The 19,471-nt window shown below is 42.4% G+C and overlaps 1 long non-coding RNA gene and 1 other non-coding gene across 2 annotated transcripts in view; both read left to right on the forward strand.

Moving 5' to 3' along the window:
- Nucleotides 1–16,714, forward strand: part of LOC112070737 (uncharacterized) — a 25,163-nt gene extending 8,449 nt beyond the window's left edge. The window contains exons 3-10 of the transcript XR_011475635.1: nucleotides 4,850–4,987; nucleotides 5,126–5,233; nucleotides 5,410–6,051; nucleotides 8,407–8,622; nucleotides 8,817–8,859; nucleotides 14,521–14,566; nucleotides 15,794–16,013; nucleotides 16,116–16,714. This is a non-coding gene — a transcript (uncharacterized protein). The remainder of the gene's footprint in view (nucleotides 1–4,849; nucleotides 4,988–5,125; nucleotides 5,234–5,409; nucleotides 6,052–8,406; nucleotides 8,623–8,816; nucleotides 8,860–14,520; nucleotides 14,567–15,793; nucleotides 16,014–16,115) is intronic.
- A 1,065-nt stretch (nucleotides 16,715–17,779) lies between these two features.
- Nucleotides 17,780–18,949, forward strand: LOC139024355 (uncharacterized). The gene is made up of 4 exons (XR_011475636.1): nucleotides 17,780–17,937; nucleotides 18,035–18,085; nucleotides 18,130–18,180; nucleotides 18,326–18,949. It is a non-coding gene; the product is annotated as an uncharacterized lncRNA (long non-coding RNA).
- The last annotated feature ends 522 nt before the right edge of the window (nucleotides 18,950–19,471 follow it).

Raw genomic sequence — 19,471 nt, forward strand, 5'->3', positions numbered from 1 at the left:
ATCCTCCTCCTTTTCTCTTGTCCCACCCCCCTTGTAGAAGTGCAAAGTTGGCAGATCGGATGAAAAGTGAAGAAATATCTTGGTGCGAGATCCACAAAATGTGTTGAGGCTGGTAACTTTTTATTGGTTTACGTAAGACTTTCTGGTGCTACCGGTAGACTGCGTATGACATAAAACAAATCGTGGAGAGGGATGCAGGCGGGCTCGCCTGAACGCGGTATGGGTGTGACAGCGTCCGAGTCCATGGTTGTCCAGGGGTAGTCTGGGTGGGATGACCGTAGGGAAGGTGGTGCAATTGCCTGATAGGCAGTGCCAAGCCTCCACTGAGTGTCGTGGTCGCAACAACCTGCTGTAGTTCCTGTTGCTTTTTCAACAAAGACTGTGAAGGTCAGACTGCAATCCTCTTGTGTGTTCCAGGGGGAAGTTTCCCCTAGGTACAGATCAAGGATCAGCTTTAAGCTTGTGCGTATACCATATACAGTGGGGAGAACAAGTATTTGATACACTGCCGATTTTGCAGGTTTTCCTACTTACAAAGCATGTAGAGGTCTGTAATTTTCCATAGGTACACTTCAACTTGAGAGCGGAATCTAAAACAAAAATCCAGAAAATTCACATTGTATGATTTTTAAGTAATTAATTTGCATTTTATTTGCATGACATAAGTATTTGATCACCTCTACCAACCAGTAAGAATTCCGGCGTCTCACAGACCTGTTAGTTTTACTTTCAAGAAGCCCTCCTGTTCTCCACTCATTACCTGTATTAACATGCACCTGTTTGAACTCAATTACCTGTATAAAAGACACCTGTCCACACACTCAATCAAACAGACTCCAACCTCTCCACAATGGCCAAGACCAGAAAGCTGTGTAAGGACATCAGGGATAAAATTGTAGACCTGCACAAGGCTGGGATGGGCTACGGACAATAGGCAAGAGCTTGGTGAGAAGGCAAACAACTGTTGGCGCAATTATTAGAAAATGGAAGAAGTTCAAGATGACGGTCAATCACCCTCGGTCTGGGGCTCCATGCAAGATCTCACGCTCGTGGGCATCAATGATCATGAGGAAGGGTGAGGGATCAGCCAGAACTACACGACAGGACCTGGTCAATGACCTGAAGAGAGCTGGGACCACAGTCTCAAAGAAAACCATTAGTAACACATTACGCCGTCATGGATTAAAATACTGCAGCGCACGCCAAGTCCCCTGCTCAAGCCAGCGCAGTGTCAGGCCCGGTCTGAAGTTTGCCAATGACATCTGGATGATCCAGAGGAGGAATGGCGAGAAGTCATGTGGTCTGATGAGACAAAAATAGAGCTTTTTTGTCTAAACTCCACTTGCCGTGTTTGGAGGAGAAGAAGGATGAGTACAGCCCAAGAACACCATCCCAATCGTGACATGGAGGTGGAAACATCATTCTTTGGGATGCTTTTCTTGCAAAGGGGACAGGCGACGCTGCACCGATATTGAGGGGAGGATGATGGGGCCAGTGTATCGCGAGATCTTGGCCAACAACCTCCTTCCCTCAGTAAGAGCATTGAAGATGGGTCGTGGCTGGTCTTCCAGCATGGACAACGACCCGCAACACACAGCCAGGGCAACATACAGGAGTGGCTCCGTAAGAAAGCATGCTCAAGGTCCCGGGTGGCCTAGCCCAGTCCTCAGGCCTGAACCCAATAGATCTTTGGAGGGAGCTGAAAGTCCGTATTGCCCAGCGACAGCCCCGAAACCTGAAGGATCTGGAGATGGTCTGTATATGGAGAGTGGGCCAAAATCCCCCTGTGCTGCAGTGTGTGCTTAACCTGGTCAAGAACTACAGGAAACGTATGATCTCTGTAATTGCAAACAAAGGTTTCTCTGTACTAAATTATTAAGTTTGCTGTTCTTTTCTGAGCTTTGTATAAATACTTTTGTTATGTTGCATGCAATAAATGCTAATTAATTACTTAAAAAGATTCACTTCAAACATAAATGTGATTTTTTTTTTGTTTTCTGGATTTTTGTTTTGAATTTCCGTCTCTCCAGTTGAAAGTGTACCTATGATAAAAATGAAGCAGACGTCTACATGCTTTTGTAAGTAGGAAACCTGCAAAATTGGCAGTGTATCAGAATACTGTTCTCCCACTGTAACCGTATACTGGGTATATGGAAAATAGCCACGGGATGGTTTTTCAATACCATCTGAAAATGTTTTTCAATACATTTTTTATTTGTAGCTACTTTTTAAGTAATAAACTCAACCTGCTGTAGTTCCTGTTGCTTTTTCAACAAAGACTGTGAAGGTCAGACTGCAATCTCTTGTGGTATCCAGGGGGAAGTTTCCCCTAGGTACAGATCAAGGATCAGCTTTAAGCTTGTGCGGTATACCATATAAACCGTATACTGGGTATATGGAAATAGCCACGGGATGGTTTTTCAATACCATCTGAAAATGTTTTTCAATACATTTTTGTATTTGTAGCTACTTTTTAAGTAAATACCTGCAGTCAGCTAGTGCAATACGTTAGGAGATAAAGCAGATCGCGTTCTTCATTTCACCGGTCACATTATTTTACATTATGAAGCTTACGGTAGTCCCCCAGAACAGTTGAGCCAGTCGTGTGTTTGTAAATGGCACAACAGGAGAAAGCTGTCTATTGACGGGGTCGCGTTTTATATCGAAAGTGTTTTTTTGTTTTGTTTCAATAGAGTGATCGGGGACGTGCAACTATAGTTTTCCTTCACAGAAAATACATAAGTGCAACATATTCGGTGGAAAATAGCTTCATTTTCATCAGATGACAATAGAAGTGCAACGCTATTTGACTTGCAGCCACACAGGTAAATGAGCTTACAATGGAAAAAAACAAGGTATTTTTTTGCAAAAGCTATACATGGGCATCATATTTCCTAATGTTTTGCTTAAAGTTAATCGAGCATTTTACCTGAGAAAAGTAGGCTGGCTACACTGAGAAAAGAACCGGGGGAAAAAGTAGCTATACATCAGTCAGAGCGTTGTTTGTTGTTAGAATACCCGWTCGTAAATTCCCGGCCTAGTGGAGAAGTGCAACTSAAGTACACAATTTGGCTGATGCCGAGCAGAAATTACTGCCCAAAATATAAAACGCAACATGTAAAATGTTGGTCACATTTTTTATGAGCTGAAATAAAAAAGATCCCAAACATTTTCCATACGCACAAAAAGTGTATTTTTCCCTCACATGTTTTGCACAAATTTGTTTACATCCCTTTTAGTAAGCATTTCTCCTGTCTTCAAGATAATCCATCCACCTGACAGGTGTGGCATATAAATAAACTGACAAAACAGCATGATTATTATTACACAGGTGCACCTTGTGCTGTGGACAATAAAAGCCCACTCTAAAATGTGCAGTTTTGTCACACATCACAATGCCACAGATGTCTCAAGTTGAGGGATCACGCAATTGGCATGCTGACTGCAGGAATGTCCACCAGAGCTGTTGCCAGAAAATGTAATGTTAATTTCTCTACCATAAGCCGCCTTCAARGTTGTTTTAGAGAATTTACCAGTACGCCTAACCAGCCTCACAACTGCAGACCACGTGTAACCACGCCAGCCCAGGTCTTCCAAATCCAGCTTCTTCACCTGCTGGATCATCTGAAACCAGCCACCCGGACAGCTGATGAAACTGTGGGTTTGCACAACCGAAGAAATTCTGCACAAACTGTCAGAAACTGTCTCAGGGAAGCTCATCTGCGTGCTCGTTGTCCTCACCACGATCTTGACAAATGCTCACCTTTGACGATGGTGGTTTGCTGATGTAAAGTTGTGAACAGAGTTCCCCCATGGTGAGGTTATGGTATGGGCCGGGCCGGGCCTATATAAGCTACGGACAACGAACACATTTGTGTTTTATCGATGGCATTTTGAATGAACAGTGATACCGTGACGAGATCCTGAGGCCCATTGTCGTGCCATTCATCTGACACCATCACCTCATGTTTCAGCATGATAATGTACGGCCCCATGTCGCAAGGATCTGTACACAATTCCTGGAAACTGAAAATGTCCCAGTTATTCCATGGTATGCATACTCACCAGACATGTCACCCATTGAGCATGTTTGGGATGCTCTGGATCGACGTGTACAACAGCGTMCTCCCGTTCTCACCAATATTCAGCAACTTCATACAGCCATTGAAGAGGAGTGGGACAACATTCCACAGGCCACAATCAACAGCCTGATCAATTATGTGAAGGAGATGTGTTGCGCTGCATAAGGCAAATGGTGGTCACACCAGATACTGACTGGTTTTCTGATCCACATCCTCCTTTTGTTTTAAGTATCTGTGACCAACAGATGCATATCTGTATTCCCAGTCATGTGAAATCCATAGATTAGGGCATAATTCATTTATTTKAATTGACTGATTTCCTTATATGAACTGTAACTCAGTAAAATCTTTGAAACTGTTACATTTTGCGTTAATATTTTTGTTCATTGTACAATAAGAAGCATTATAGATCAGCTTCCAGGGACAACTTTAACCCTACACCCTCTTGCTCATATGCATTTGCCATCATTCCTCTAAGAAGATGCTTAGAATGCACAGRATTTAAAAAAAAACATTTAACCTTTATTTAACTAGGCAAGTCAGTTAAGAACAAATTCTTATTTACAATGATGGCCTTCCCCGGTCAAACCCAGATGACGCTGGGCCAATTGTGCGGCGCCCTATGGGACTCCCAATCACGGCCGAATGTGATACAGCCTGGATTTGCAGTGTTCCAGGTGTGATCTGAGTAAACCATGGTAGCATGCATGGAGAATGGCCGCTGTGTTATGACATCTCTCCCTCCTTTTCTCTTGTCCCCATTGTAGAGTGCAGTTGGCAGACTTGGTGCCAAACCAAAGTGTGAGCCTGGTACTACAACAACAGGAGCAGCATCCCGGATGTCAACATCAGTGGTCCAACAACCTGCTGTAGTTCCTGTTGKTTTTTCAACAAAGACTGTGAAGGTCAGACTATACAGCCTCTTGCTCATATGCATTTGCAACTGTCTCTTATACACATCTAGATGTGTATAAGAGACAGGCATGGAGAATGGCCGCTGTGTTATGACATCTCTCCCTCCTTTTCTCTTGTCCCCATTGTAGAGTGCAGTTGGCAGACTTGCTAGTGGGCAGACGACAACAACAACAACGACAACAACAACAACAACAACAACCGGATCCCGAAGGTATCAAACTTATAAAGATGCAAAAGTAAGTATGGTAGAAAAATCTATTAAATGACAAATTAAATGACAAATTAATTACAAATTAAATGACAAATTAAATTACAAATTCCAGCCACAATCCTTTTCACCTTTGTCTGTTCTGTGTGGATGGAAAATGTGCAACAACATCTTTTCTTATGGCTTTTTTTTATTTTAATGTAGGTCAGTTTTCGTGTCGGCTCATCGCTACGTACAAGAGTACTTACCGGACCGTGGGAGACAGTTGCAGATAATTTAGTGCGGGGTCGTTTCAAAGCTATCCCCAAAAACCTCATGGCAATCCCTGGCCTGGGCCACGCCATGTTGGAGGAAGTGCTGAAGTTGGTAACTAAAGAATGCGTCACCTTAGTTTCTATGCGTTTTAACTCAGTACTACGCCAGACTAGTCCCCTTTCACTTAAAACCTTCAACTGGACCACTGTGACCGATGAGTGGAAGAACTCAGCTCCAACCTTCTTCCGGTTTCTATCCACTAGCTCAGCTACAGCGGACTTGAATCCAAATACACCCAAATCAGCTAAAAGTTCTATGGTGGCCATGGCTGGAGCCTTACTACTTAGGGCTCGTTCAAAGAATATGTGTGCAGCCATGTACAGGACCTCAATGTTGCTACGGCAAGGACGAACCAGGACGAGATGCCAAAACAAGCTTGCAAAAATGGGAGTTTGTGTTTCAAGTCACAGTAGCTTAACAAAGAGGAGAGAAATTACATTATCTTATGATAAAGACTTTGCTGCCTGCCATACCCGGACCGCTATTGAAGACCAACCAATAAGCCTACTGACCAGCCCACCCTATCCAGTGGTGAGTAGAGATGAACATCCGGTATGTTTTCCTAAAATGTGACTACATACCCTGAAGAAAGTATTCACACCCCTTGAATGTTTTCTACATTTTGTTGTGTTACAGCCTGAATTTAAAATGGGTTCAATTGAGATTGTGTGTCACTGGCCTACACACAATACCCCAACATGACATCACAATACCCCAACATGACATCACAATACCCCATCATGACATCACAATACCTCATAATGTCAAGGTGGAATTATGTTTTAGATTTTTTTCCAAATTAATTCAAAATGAAAAGCTGAAATGTCTTGAGTATTCAACGCCTTTGTTATGGAAAGCCTAAATACGTTCAAGAGTAAAAATGTGCTTTTAACAAGTCACATAATAAGTTGCATGGACTCACCCTGTGTCCACTAATAGTGTTTAACATCATTTTTGAACGACTACCTCGTCTCTGTATCCCACACATACAATTATCTGTAAGGTCCCTCAGTCGAGCAGTGAATTTCAAACACAGATTCAACCATAGACCAGGGAGGTTTTCCAATGCTTTGCAAATGGCACCTATTGGTAGTTTGGTAAAAATACAAATAAATTGACATTGAATATCCCTTTGAGCATGGTGAAGTTATTAATTACACTTTGGATGGTGGGATTTCACCATGAGGCCAATGGTGACTTTAAAGCAGTTACAGACTTTAATGGCTGTAATAGGAGAAAACTGAGGATGGATCAACAACATTGTAGTTACCCCACAATACTAACCTAAATGACAGAGTGAAAAAAGGAAGGCTGTACAGAATACAACATATTCTAAAACATGCATCCTGTCTGCAATAAGGCACTAAAGTAAAACTGCCAAAAATATGGCAATGAAATTAACTTTATGTCCTGAATACAAYTGTTATGTTTGGGGRAAATCCAATACAACACATTACTGAGTACCACTCTTCATATTTTCAAGCATAGTGGTGGCTGCATCATGTTATGGGTATGCTTGTCATCGGCAAGGACAAGAGAGTTTTTTAGGATAAAAGGAAACGGAATAGAGCTAAGCASAGGCAAAATCCTAGAGGAAAACATGGTTCAGTCTGCTTTCCAACAGACACTGGGAGATGAATTCACCTTTCAGCAGGACAATAACCTAAAACACATGGCCAAATACATACTGTAGATGCTTACCAAGACAACATTGAATGTTCCTGTGTGGCCTAGTTACAGTTTTGACTTAAATCGGCTTGAAAATGGCTGTCTAGCCATTATCAACAACCAATTTGAAAGAGCTTGAAGAATTAAAAATAAAATAAATGTACAAATATTGTACAATCCAGGTGTCCAAAGCTCTTAGAGCCCGGTGTCCAACTCAATCCACAGAGGGCTGAGTGTCTGTGGGTTTTCACTCCTCCCTTGTACTTAATTGATGAATTAAGGTCACCGATTAGATAGGAACTATATAGGTCTTAATTGGACACATTAAAAGGAGAAACCAAAAATCAGAAGACACTCGGCCTTCCATGGAAGGAGTTTGACACCCCTGTCTTAGAGACTTACCCAGAAAGKCTCACAGCGGTAATTGTTGCCAAAGGTGATTCTAACATGTATTGACTCAGAGGTGTGTACTTATGTAAATTAGATTTCTGTATCTTATTTTCACTAAATTTGCAAACATTTCTAAAAACATGTTTTCAATTTGTCTTTGGGGGATTGTGTGTAGATGGGTGAGAGAAAATCAATTTAATCCGTTTTGAAATCAGGCTGTAACACAACAAAATGTAGAATAAGTCAACGGGTATGAATAATATCTGGAGGCACTGTAGATAGTCGTAGCATTATACCATAGTGTATTCTTCCCCAATTGTTTCAGCAGTCAGACCCTTCCATCATGACTGTACTTTATGTCAGGTCTTGGTGTAACATTCCTGTGTTACTGTGTGGCTTAACCCACCAACAAAAATTGTGTTTTTAGTGTTGTGGCGATATCGCGATACTTGATAATTTTTTCCCCGAAAGAAAACACGAAGCATGCCAAACTCTTTGGTCCTTTTAAACCTGCTTTATATCAAAATGTGTGCTATAGCTTGGAAAATAAACATCTGACTCTTAGTGACAACATAATCATATTTCCAACATCAGGACTGATTTCCTCAGGAAAATTAAAACCGCTTCATCTTTTGTTTCCTTGCCACGATACCTTGGAGTATCGCGATACTGGTATCGTCACAACCCTAGTAGCTACGGTTAGACCCGTTGACAGTGACTGAGAAGTGCTTGATTTAGTTGGAGTTCAGTTTGCACTTTTGGGACTATTCCATTGGTTCTTTCCATTGCACTGGTTAATAACTGCGCGTATGTTCTACACGTATACAGATGACACCTTTGTCACTGGAGGATGGAGATCCCGGTTGCTCTGGAGAGAATGTAGCAGAGACTACTGTTGTGTTGCCGGGCAGTGACAATGAAGATGCCACTGCGCTGACGGATGAGGAGTTCTGGCAGTTCTCCAGGGAGCAGGATGAAGATGAGGATGAAAAGGAGAACAAGACTGCGTACAGGAAGTCAGTCCAGCGGAAACGGGGYAAACGGGTGAGATTTTTTGATGGAATGAATTTCTGGAATGCAACCAAATCGGTAGACAGTTGTAACTGGTCATTACTATACGAGAGGGAGGGAGGGAGGGGGTATCAGGGAAGGAGGGTATATCATGGGTGTTTGGTTGAGGACTAACTATTTTATGATGTTCAGAATGATTGAAATTGACTCCCGATCTGTCCACACAGCTCTCTGCGAAGAAGTTCTTCAAAGTGCAAAAGAAAAATAAAGGTTTGTAAAACAATTTAACTAATGATATTCATTAGTAGTGTTGTCACGATAGCAACATTTTACTAATGATACGATAACGGGCCAAGTATCACAGGGGAAAAATTCAGAGTGGCCTAGACTCCTGTTCGCCCTGTCCCTTGGATGCTTGTTCCCGTTTCCTAAACGTTACGCGCATGTGCTAAATTAAAAACCTGTCACTGATATTCACACTTCTATTTAATACAACACGTTTTAAATGTAACTTCACACTGTATAATAGAATACTGCATAGAATGGCTAATTTGTTCATATTTGCAAAGGCCTACCTGTGATTTGGCTGGAGGAATCGGAGGAAGGAATATACATGCATAATGATCTGTATGTCATTGTGTCAGTCAGGGGACAACACTACATAATGATCTGTATGTCATTGTCAGTCAGGGGGACAACACTACATAATGATCATATTGTCATTGTGTCAGCATAGGGGGAAATCACTACATTTAAATGTCTTGTTATGTTCTCAGTTCAGGTGTACTATTACATTCCTATCGATTAATTGAGTCCTGTATGTCATTGTGTCAGTCATATGTGAGGACAACACTACATAATGATCTGTAATGTTCAGTCGGGGACAACACACAAATAATTAGATCTGTAATGTCCAGTCAGGAAAACACTTACAATAATGATCTGTATGTCAGTCGGGGACAACACTACAATAATGAGATCTGTATGTCAGTCAGAGGGACAAACTACATAATGATCTGTATGTCATTGTGTCAGTCAGGGGACACAACATACATAATGATCTGTAATGTCAGTCAGGGGGACAACACTACATAATGGTCTCGTATTGTCATTGTTTCAGTCAGGGACAACACTACATAATGATCGTTGTATGTCAGTCAGGGGACAACACTACATAATGATCTGTATGTCATTGTGTCAGTCAGGACAAACACTACATAATGATTTGTATGTCATTGTGTCAGTCGGGGACAACACTACATAATGATCTGTATGTCATTGTGTCAGTGGGGACAACACTACATAATGATCTGTATGTCATTGTGTCAGTTAGGGGACAACACTACATTAATAGATCTGTAGTGAGTCAGTCAGGGACAACACTACATAATGATCTGTATGTCATTGTGTCAGTTAGGAGACAACACTACATAATATCTGTAGTCATTCAGGGGACAACACTACATAATGATCAGTATGTCAGTCAGGGGGACAACACTACATAATGATCTGTATGTCATTGTGTCAGTCGGGGGACAACACTACATAATGATCAGTTGCATTGTGTCAGTTAGGGGACAACACTACATAATGATCTGTATTGTCAGTCAGGGGACAACACTACATAATGATCTGTATGTCATTGTGTCAGTTAGGGGACAACACTACATAATGATCAGTATGTCAGTCAGGGACAACACTACATAATGATCTGTATGTCATTGTGTCAGTCGGGGACAACACTACATAATGATCATGTATGTCATTGTGTCAGTTAGGGGACAACACTACATAATGATCTGTATGTCAGTCAGGGGACAACACTACATAATGATCTGTATGTCATTGTGTCAGTCAGGGGCAACACTACATAATGATCTGTTGTCATTGTGTCAGTCAGGGGGACAACACTGCATGAAACCTACTCTTCAGGTTGGTTCAAAATATATAATTGACGTGAGGACAATATTAACATTACATGTAAGTCAGTTGTTACCATGTCCTCTTTGGTCTCTATGAGAGTTCCACATGTAGTATCTGAAAGTGGTGACATGCCTAATGGTGCTAACCGGAGAAATGTCATTGCTATTCCGACTTTGTTTTATTTTCCTAATTGGTATAATCCAATCTTTGAGTCTCCTGTTGTTCTGAAATCTCAAAGTAATCTGACTTGTTTTGAAACTCTGTATGATTTTAAATGCAGAAAAGGTTTGACATTTTAATATTTGTAGTTTATTACCTACAATGGATCATGTCAAAATCTGGGCCTCTCAGGCAGACCCTGGTATTTTTTTATTGTATCTGAGACCTGGTTAACTGATAAAACCCTGGACTCTGAGGTTTCTATGGATGGTTACAATGTGTTTAAGGCTGATAGGAAAGGCAAAGGGGGTGGTGTTGCTATTTACACAAGGAATCTTCTTTCTGTGTCTCTGTTAAAGGCGACCAACAGTCCGAAACGGTTTGAATTGTTGTCTGTAAGTCTTCAGTTGGGTCCAAATTCAAAAATAACAGCTATAGGAATCTATCGTCCGCCCTCCGCCAAGAAGTGTGTACTAAACGAACTCACTGATTTAATTGCCATTTTTACTACCCCAGAGGTGTTGATTGACAGAGATTTTAATCTTGCAGGATGCTGACTGTTTAAATGATATTTGTACTGATCTAAATTTGACCCAGCTGATTACAAAGCCCACTCGTCCAAACTTAAAGGCCCCTACAAAATCGACTTTGATTGACCTCATATTTACAAATACTCCAGAGAAATATGCTGGGAGTGGGGTATTTGCTTTGGATATTAGTGACCGCTGTCCCATTGTATGTGTCAGGTATATACAGATGCCTCGATCCAAACCTCGTTTTATCAAAAAGGAATTTTTAAGATTTCAATTGACAGGTCTTCTTTTTTATTTTTTGAGACCTTTATTTTGGTGACTTTGATTGTATTACACCTGTACCTGACCCAGAGTTGTCTCTGAACCACTTCTCAAAGGTTTTACATTGTGTTGTAGATAAACATGCTCCCTTTTAAAAAACAGAGAATTAAAAATCAGTCTTGCCCTTGGTTRAGTCCAGAGCTATCTGAAGACATACACAACAGAGATGCTGCCTGGGCCAAAGCTAGATTCACAGACTCGGGCCCAGACTGGCAGTCTTTTAGGCAATTGAGAAATCTGTGTGTCAAACTAGTTTAAAAAGCTAAATCAGATTATTATGTTGATTCACTATCTGAATGTACAGGGAACTCGGCTACATTTTGTCTGTTAAAATCACTGAAGGGTTGTGTCTCCTCTTCTCTCCCCCAATAKATTWATTTAGATTCTGGCCCTATTACTGACAAAATTGATATAATTAATGCATTTAATCATCATTTCATCTCTGTAGGCTTTATATTTGAATGTATTTCAAAGCCAGCRTTTAAAAAGAGTAGTTTGGATGTTGATGGTGAAAATCTATTGAATGATACTGAAAATGCTGGCCAGMAGTTTTCTTTTTGGGAAATTCACTGATAAAGGAGTCCTGGAGGCTTTGTTAACATTAGAGTCCTGGAGGCTTTGTTAACATTGGAGTCCTGGAGGCTTTGTTAACATTGGGATCCGGGGCTTTTTAACATTGGAGTCCTGGAGCTTTGTTAACATTGAGATCCTGGAGGCTTTGTTAACATTGGAGTCCTGGAGCTGTGTTAACATTGGAGTCCTGGAGGCTTTGTAACATGAGTCCTGGAGGCTTTGTTAACATTGGAGTCCTGGAGGCTTTGTTAACATTGGAGTCCTGGAGCTTTGTTAACATTGGAGTCCTGGAGGCTTTGTTAACATTGGAGTCCTGGAGGCTTTGTTAACATTGGAGTCCTGGAGGCTTTGTTAACAGGAAGTATTCCAAAAGAAAATCCACATATGTGCTGACACTCCATAAGGGTTGGGATACAAATGATCTTGACAACTATCAAACACACACCTCGCCCTGTCAGAAGCACCAACCAGAAAGAGATTGTTTTATATAGTTAGCCCTATATGAATCCTACCTTTGAAGTTACCGGTATACCACGCAACACACACACACACGAGTCTTTACAATATAGTGCATTCGGAAAGAATTCAGACCCATTGACTTTTTCCACATTTTGTTACATTACAGCCTTATTCTAAAATGTGTTAAATTGTTTTTTTTCTTCTCGTCAATAACTATATTCATAATGGCAAAACACGTTTTTAGATTACAAAATTATGTCACATTTACACAAGTATTCAGACCCTTTACTCAGTACTTTGAGGAAGCACCTTTGGCAGCAATTACAGCCTCGAATCTTGTTGGGTATTTTTAAAAATGTTTTGWTATTTTATTTAACTAGGCAAGTCAGTAAAAAACGAATTCTTATTTACAATGACTGCCTACCGGGGTACAGTGGGTTAACTGCCTTGTTCAGGGGCAGAACGACAGATTTGTACCTTGTCAGCTCAGGGATTCGATCCATCAACCTTTCGGTTACTGACCCAACACTCTAACCACTTGGTTATCTGCTGCCCCTATGACGCTACAAGCTTTGCACCTCTGTATTTGAGGAGCTTCTCCCATTCTTCTCTGCACATCTTCTCAAGCTCTGTCAGGTTGGATGGGGAGTGTCGCTGAACAGCTATTTTCAGGTCTCTCCAGAGATGTTTGATCGGGTTCAAGTCTGGGCTCTGGCTGGGCCACTCAAGGACATTCAGAGACTTGTCCGAAAGCCACTCCTGCGTTGTCTTGTCCGTGTGATTAGGGTCGTTGTCCTGTTGGAAGGTGAACCTTTGCCCCAGTCTGAGGTCCTGAGCACTCTGGAGCAGGATTTCATCAAGGATCTCTCTGTACTTTACTCCATTCATCTCTGCCTCGATCCTGACTAATCTATCAGTCCCTGCCGCTGAAAAACATCCCCACAGCATGATGCTGCCACCACCATGCTTCACCATAGGGATGGTGCCAGGTTTCCTCCAGACGTGACACTTGGCATTCAGGTCAAAGAGTTCAATCTTGGTTTCATCAGACCAGAGAATCTTGTTTCTCATGGTCTGAGAGTCTAGGTACCTTTTGGCAAACTCCAAGCGGGCTGTCATGTGCATTTTACTGAGGAGTGGCTTCCATCTGGGCACTCTACCATAAAGGCCTGATTGGTGGAGTGCTGCAGAGATGGTTGTCCATCTGGAAGGTTCTCCCATCTCCACAGAGGAACCCTGAGCTCTGTCCGAGTGACCATCGGGTTCTTGGTCACCTCCTTGACTGAGTCCATTCTCCCCCGATTGCTCAGTTTGGCTGGGCGGCCAGCTCTAGGAAGAGTCTTGGTGGTTACAAACTTCACCCATTTAAGAATGACGGAAGCCACTGTGTTCTTGGGGACCTTCAATGCTGCAGAATTGTTTTGGTATCCTTCCCCAGCTCTGTGTCTCGACACAATCCTGTTTCGGAGCTCTACGGACAATTCCATCGACCTCATGGCTTGGTTTTTGCTGTACTGTCAACTGTGGGACCTTATATAGACAGGTGTGTGCCTTTCCAAATCATGTCCAATCAATTGAATTTACCACAAGTGGACTCCAATCAAGTTGTAGAAACAACTCAAGGAGGATCAATAGAAACAGGATGCACCTGAGCTCAATTGTGAGTCTCAAAGCAAAGGGTCTGAATACTTATGTAAATAAGGTATTTCTGTTTTTATTCCTTAATACATTTTCAAACATTTCTAAAAAACAGTTTTTGCTTTGTGATTATGGGGTATACTGTGTAGATTGCTGAAAAAAGTTATGTAACAAAATGTGGAAAAGGTCAAGGGGTCTGAATACTTTCCGAAGGCATTGTACTTTACACATTTTGAATAATATAATTGTTTATTACTGTGTTCACACTGAACCCTGGGCAAAATATCAGCGTGACATATGAAACAATGCATCTCATTTTCCACAGCTGTGCAAACACGTCGTCATGGAACCAGCGTCGATGTTTCTCCTGAGTAAGTCCTCATTCACTTCACTGATGATTCCACATACAGGATGTCAAAATATCAACATGTCTAAAGGGGATCGTAACATAACCGGGAACTAACTACCTTTTGAGATATCCATCTTTTCTTAAAACTATACTGAACAAAAATATAAAACATGTAAAGTGTTGGTCCCATGTATCATGAGCTGAAATAAAAGATCCCAGAAATTTTCCATAAGCTCATTTAGCTTATTTCTCTCTAATTTTGTGCACAAATGTGTTTACATCCCTGTTAGTGAGCATTTCTCATTTGCCAAGATAATCCATCCACCTGACAGGTGTGGCATATGAAGAAGCTGATTAAACAGCATGGTCATTACACAGGTGTACCTTGTGCTGGGGACAATAAAAGGCCACGTTAAAGTGTGCAGTTTTGTCACACAACACAATGCCACAGATGTCTCAAGTTGAGGGAGTGTGCAATTGGCATGCTGACTGCAGCAATGTCCACCAGCGCTGTTGCCAGAGAATGTAATGTTCATTTCTCTACCATAAGCCGCCTCCGTCGTTTTAGAGAATTTGGCAGGACGTCCAACAAGTGCATAAATGAAAGATCCAGGACGTCCAACAAGTACATAAATGAAAGGTGAAAACAAAGCACAAATATTTCGGCCTCAGGCCATCATCAGTGTAAATCGTTGGAACACACACCTGGCTTTTACTTCAAGGATAATTGCATATGTCACATGATCGACATCTTTATTTTGCATTCAAGCGTCAGTTTTGGATTCATTCCTTTTTTCGACAGTGTGCGGGTCTCCATCTCTTCCTACATACTCACCAGCAGTCACCCATTGAGCATGTTTGGGATGCTCTGGATCGACGTGTATGATGGCATGTTCCAGTTCCTGCTAATATCAAGCAACTTCGCACAGCCATTGAAGAGGAGTGGGACAACATTCCACAGGCCACAATCAACAGCCTGATCAACTCTGCCCCTACTTTTTTTTTTTTTGCTGTCTGTGACCAACAGATGCATATCTGTATGCCCAGTCATGTAAAATCCATAGATTAGGGCCTAATTTATTTATTTAAATTGACTGATTTCCTTATATGAACTTTAACTCAGTAAAATCTTTGAAATTGTTGCATGTTGCGTTTGTTTTTATTTAGTGTAGTCTTAAGTGGCTTTTACATTAACAGCACTTTGTGATGAGCACAATTTTGTTAATTGTCACTTCACCTCCATCCACAGGAGTGGTGACCTGTGTGTGAACAGAGACTGTCTCCTGCATCTCTTCCGGTGGTGCAGGAGGTGTGGATTTGAGTGCAAGGTCAGCTTGCAGGGCCAACAGAGGAGCTTCTCTGTCATTCAGATGTGCCCAATATGCAGTCACACCAGGAAGTGGATGAGCCAGCCTTTTGTTGCTGAGGAAACCTCTGGAGAAAGAGAGACGGAGCTACTGGATGGAGAGGTGGGTATTTAGTTATTTACCTCAGTGACATCATCACAGAACCCTTTAGAGAATGATGCAGACATGCTGATTGTAAAATGTGTTTTTGTTTCTTTTCGTGAGGAACCATGTAAGGACAGAGACCAGGATGACAGTTGTTCGTTGACGATGGAAATCACTGAGGAGATGTGTGACTATGATGAGGAAGTCTGTCCTCGGAGGAAAAGGGGAAAGGAGAGATCAGATGAGAGATCAGATGAGACCGAGTGGGAGCCGTCTGATGAGGAAGACATTGTAATGGACTCTGATTCTTCTGAGGATTTGGAAACGGCAGGTTCCTCTGGTCTAACAGAAAAGGCCAACGTTGATAATTCTCAGAGCGGAATAGAGAAAGATGAGAGACTTGTGGAGTGGTGTACTGACTGTGGAGCCGAGCCCGTACTCGCCTGCACCACACAGCGCCATAAGAAYCTGTACGCCTGTGGTGTGTGTGTGAGTGAGGTCCAACAAGCTGTTGGATTTGACCGATTCTACATGCAGTTCGAGGACCCGGACAGCTTCAAGGAACATGTACGACGGGAACACAACACACAACCTCATAGTTGCTCTGTACAGACTGCAGCAAGCGTCACATCAAGAAGGATAATTTGTGTGTGTACAAGATTAAGAAGCTCCGCTGTCGAGATTGTAGTAAGCCGTCTGAGTGAACAGGGTCTGTGAGTCACAGACGTCTCCATCAGAAAGGCCGTGTTTTACCCATGTAGTTCTGCCTCAAGCCATTCAGGACCAAACAGGACAAGCTTACCCACGAGGAAACCATCGGCATCCGTATCATTGCTCAGAATGCTCAGAAAAGATTCAAGAACATTAGACTACGGAAACAGACACCTTCAGAGCCACAGAGGTCCAACGACAGCCCCGTCCACAGTGGCCAGAAAGCCCACAAGTGCCAGCTGTGCCGACGCTCGTATGCCCAGCCGAGCCACCTCAAGTCCACATGCGCCTCCACACAGGGGAGAGGGCCCTTCAAGTGCAAGCAGTGTGAGAAAGTGCTTCAATTACAGCGTCAGTCTGAAGAACCACATCCAACTCTATCATGGCCCGGCTCTCAGGAGCAGGAGAGTTGGGAGACAAACTGTGGACGGAGCAGGAGAGAGAGCAGGAGAGAGGCAGGAGAGAGAGAGAGAGAGAGCAGGAGAGAGAGCGCAAGCGTCACTTAAGAAGGATAATTTGTGTGTGTACAAGATCAAGAAGCGTCTGCTGTCTAGACTGTGGTAAACGCTGTCTGAGTGAACAGGGTCGAAGTGTCACAGACATCTCCACCAGAAAGGCAGTGTTTACCCATGTAAGTTCTGCTCGTGCCATTCAAAACCAAACAGGACAAGCTTACCCACGAGGAGAACCATCGGCATCCTTATCAGTGCTCGGAATGCTCAGAAAGATTCAAGAACATTAATCTACGGGACAACACCTTCAGAGCCACAGAGGTCCAAAGAGATACATTTGTGACATCTGCGACAAACGTTTCTTCCAGCTTAAACACCTCCAGAAACATACAGCCGTCCACAGTAGGCAGAGACCCACACGTGCCAGCTGTGCCAACGCTCGTTCACTGAAAGAGACACCTCAGAGCCACATGCGCTCCAAGTGCCAGCAGTGTGAAAGTGTTTCAATCGCATAGTCCATCTGAAGATCCACATCCAACGGCATCATGGCCCGGCTCTCAGAAGCAGGGAAAGAGAGAAAAGGAGGGGGAGAGTCAGGAACTAAACTCTAGTTACTGAGCAGGAGAGAGAGTAGGAGGAAAGAGTCAAACTAAACTCTAGTACTGAGCAGGAGAGAGAGTAGGAGGGGAGAGTCAAAGAACTAGACTCTAGTACTGAGCAGGAGAGAGAGTAGGAAGGGGAGAGTCAAGAACTAGACTCTAGTACTGAGCAGGAAGAGAGTAGGAGGGGAGAGTCAGGAACTAGACTCTAGTACTGAGCAGAGAGAGAGTAAGGAGGGGAGAGTCAAAACTAGACTCTAGTACTTAGCAGAGAGAGAGTAGGAGGGGGAGAGTCAAGAACTAGACTCTAGTACTGAGCAGGGAGAGAGTAGGAGGGGAGAGTCAAGAACTAGACTAGTACTGAGCAGAGAGAAGTAGGAGGGGAGAGTCAGGAACTAAACTCTAGTACTGAGCAGGAGGAGAGTAGGAGGGGAGAGTCAGGAACTAGACTCTAGTACTGAGCGGGGAGAGAGTAGGAGGGGGAGATCAGGAACTAGACTCTATACTGAGCGGGGGAGAGAGTAGGAGGGGGAGAGTCAGGAACTAGACCTAGTATGAGCGGGGAGAGAGTAGGAGGGGGAGAGTCAGGAACTAGACTCTAGTACTGAGCAGGAGAGAGAGTAGGAGGGGGAGAGTCAGGAACTAAACTCTAGTACTGAGCAGGAGAGAGAGTAGGAGGGGGAGAGTCAGGAACTAAACTCTAGTACTGAGCAGGAGGGGGAGAGTCGGAGCACCATTTGAATTGGGTGGTTTTCCTGACTGACTACAGTCACTTTCCACTGTTCCAAGGCCGTCATTGAAAATAACAATTTGTTCTTTAACTGACTTGCCAAGTTAAATAAAGGTAAAAAAATAAATAATAATGGGGAAATAAACGATGATGATCAACTCAAAGTTTGCTGGAGTTTGTTATATTTTCCATCTTCTCTGCTACAGCGCTGTGAAATCAGCGAGATTTACCGGGGTCCAAATCTCACAACAACAAAAAAAATAATTAAAATAAAAAGACCTCCATTTATTGGACCCAATAATCACAAATCGTAGTTTATTATTTCAAGATGCGTTCTGTTTCTCTGACCCTCCCCTTTTCGTGCTATTTTAGGAGGTATTGAGGCTTATTGTTGAGTAGTGGTTATTTGTAAGTAGGTACTCTGTCAAGGTGTGTAAATGAAATAAATATGCAATCCATGTATTATTTTTTTTTAAAGAATAATGTTATGAACATTGTGTTAATAAGGGGACATCGAAATGTGTATTAAAACAACAACGCTGACTATTAATGAGTTGAAAATGTATATTTTGAAAGTTCAATATTATACATAAAACAATATCTGTAATACTAGTTTAATTTCCATTCCACTATATGGCACTGTTCCACATGCTGRTCCCATTCAGGGGTCTGACGATTCAGAAACAAATTAGTTTATGCTCTTGACACACATCCGTGCATTGGTAGATGTGCTATACATTGTTATAAACAGTTCTGTGATACGTCTCTAGCAGGGTTAGTACTGTTAATAGCTGTGTGGTGTTGTCATAGAGGCCAACATTTGTCAGCAGTGATAGTAGCTTTGTGCAAAACATTTTTTTTTTAAAGGCCCTACTGGTGGTATGACACTGCATCCTATTAGTATCAAATCAAATTTATRTATATAGCCCTTCTTAAATCAGCTGATARCTCAAAGTGCTGTACAGAAACCCAGCCTAAAACCCC

Source organism: Salvelinus sp. IW2-2015, unplaced genomic scaffold (assembly GCF_002910315.2).
Source record: "Salvelinus sp. IW2-2015 unplaced genomic scaffold, ASM291031v2 Un_scaffold1406, whole genome shotgun sequence".
Lineage (NCBI taxonomy): Eukaryota > Metazoa > Chordata > Actinopteri > Salmoniformes > Salmonidae > Salvelinus > Salvelinus sp. IW2-2015.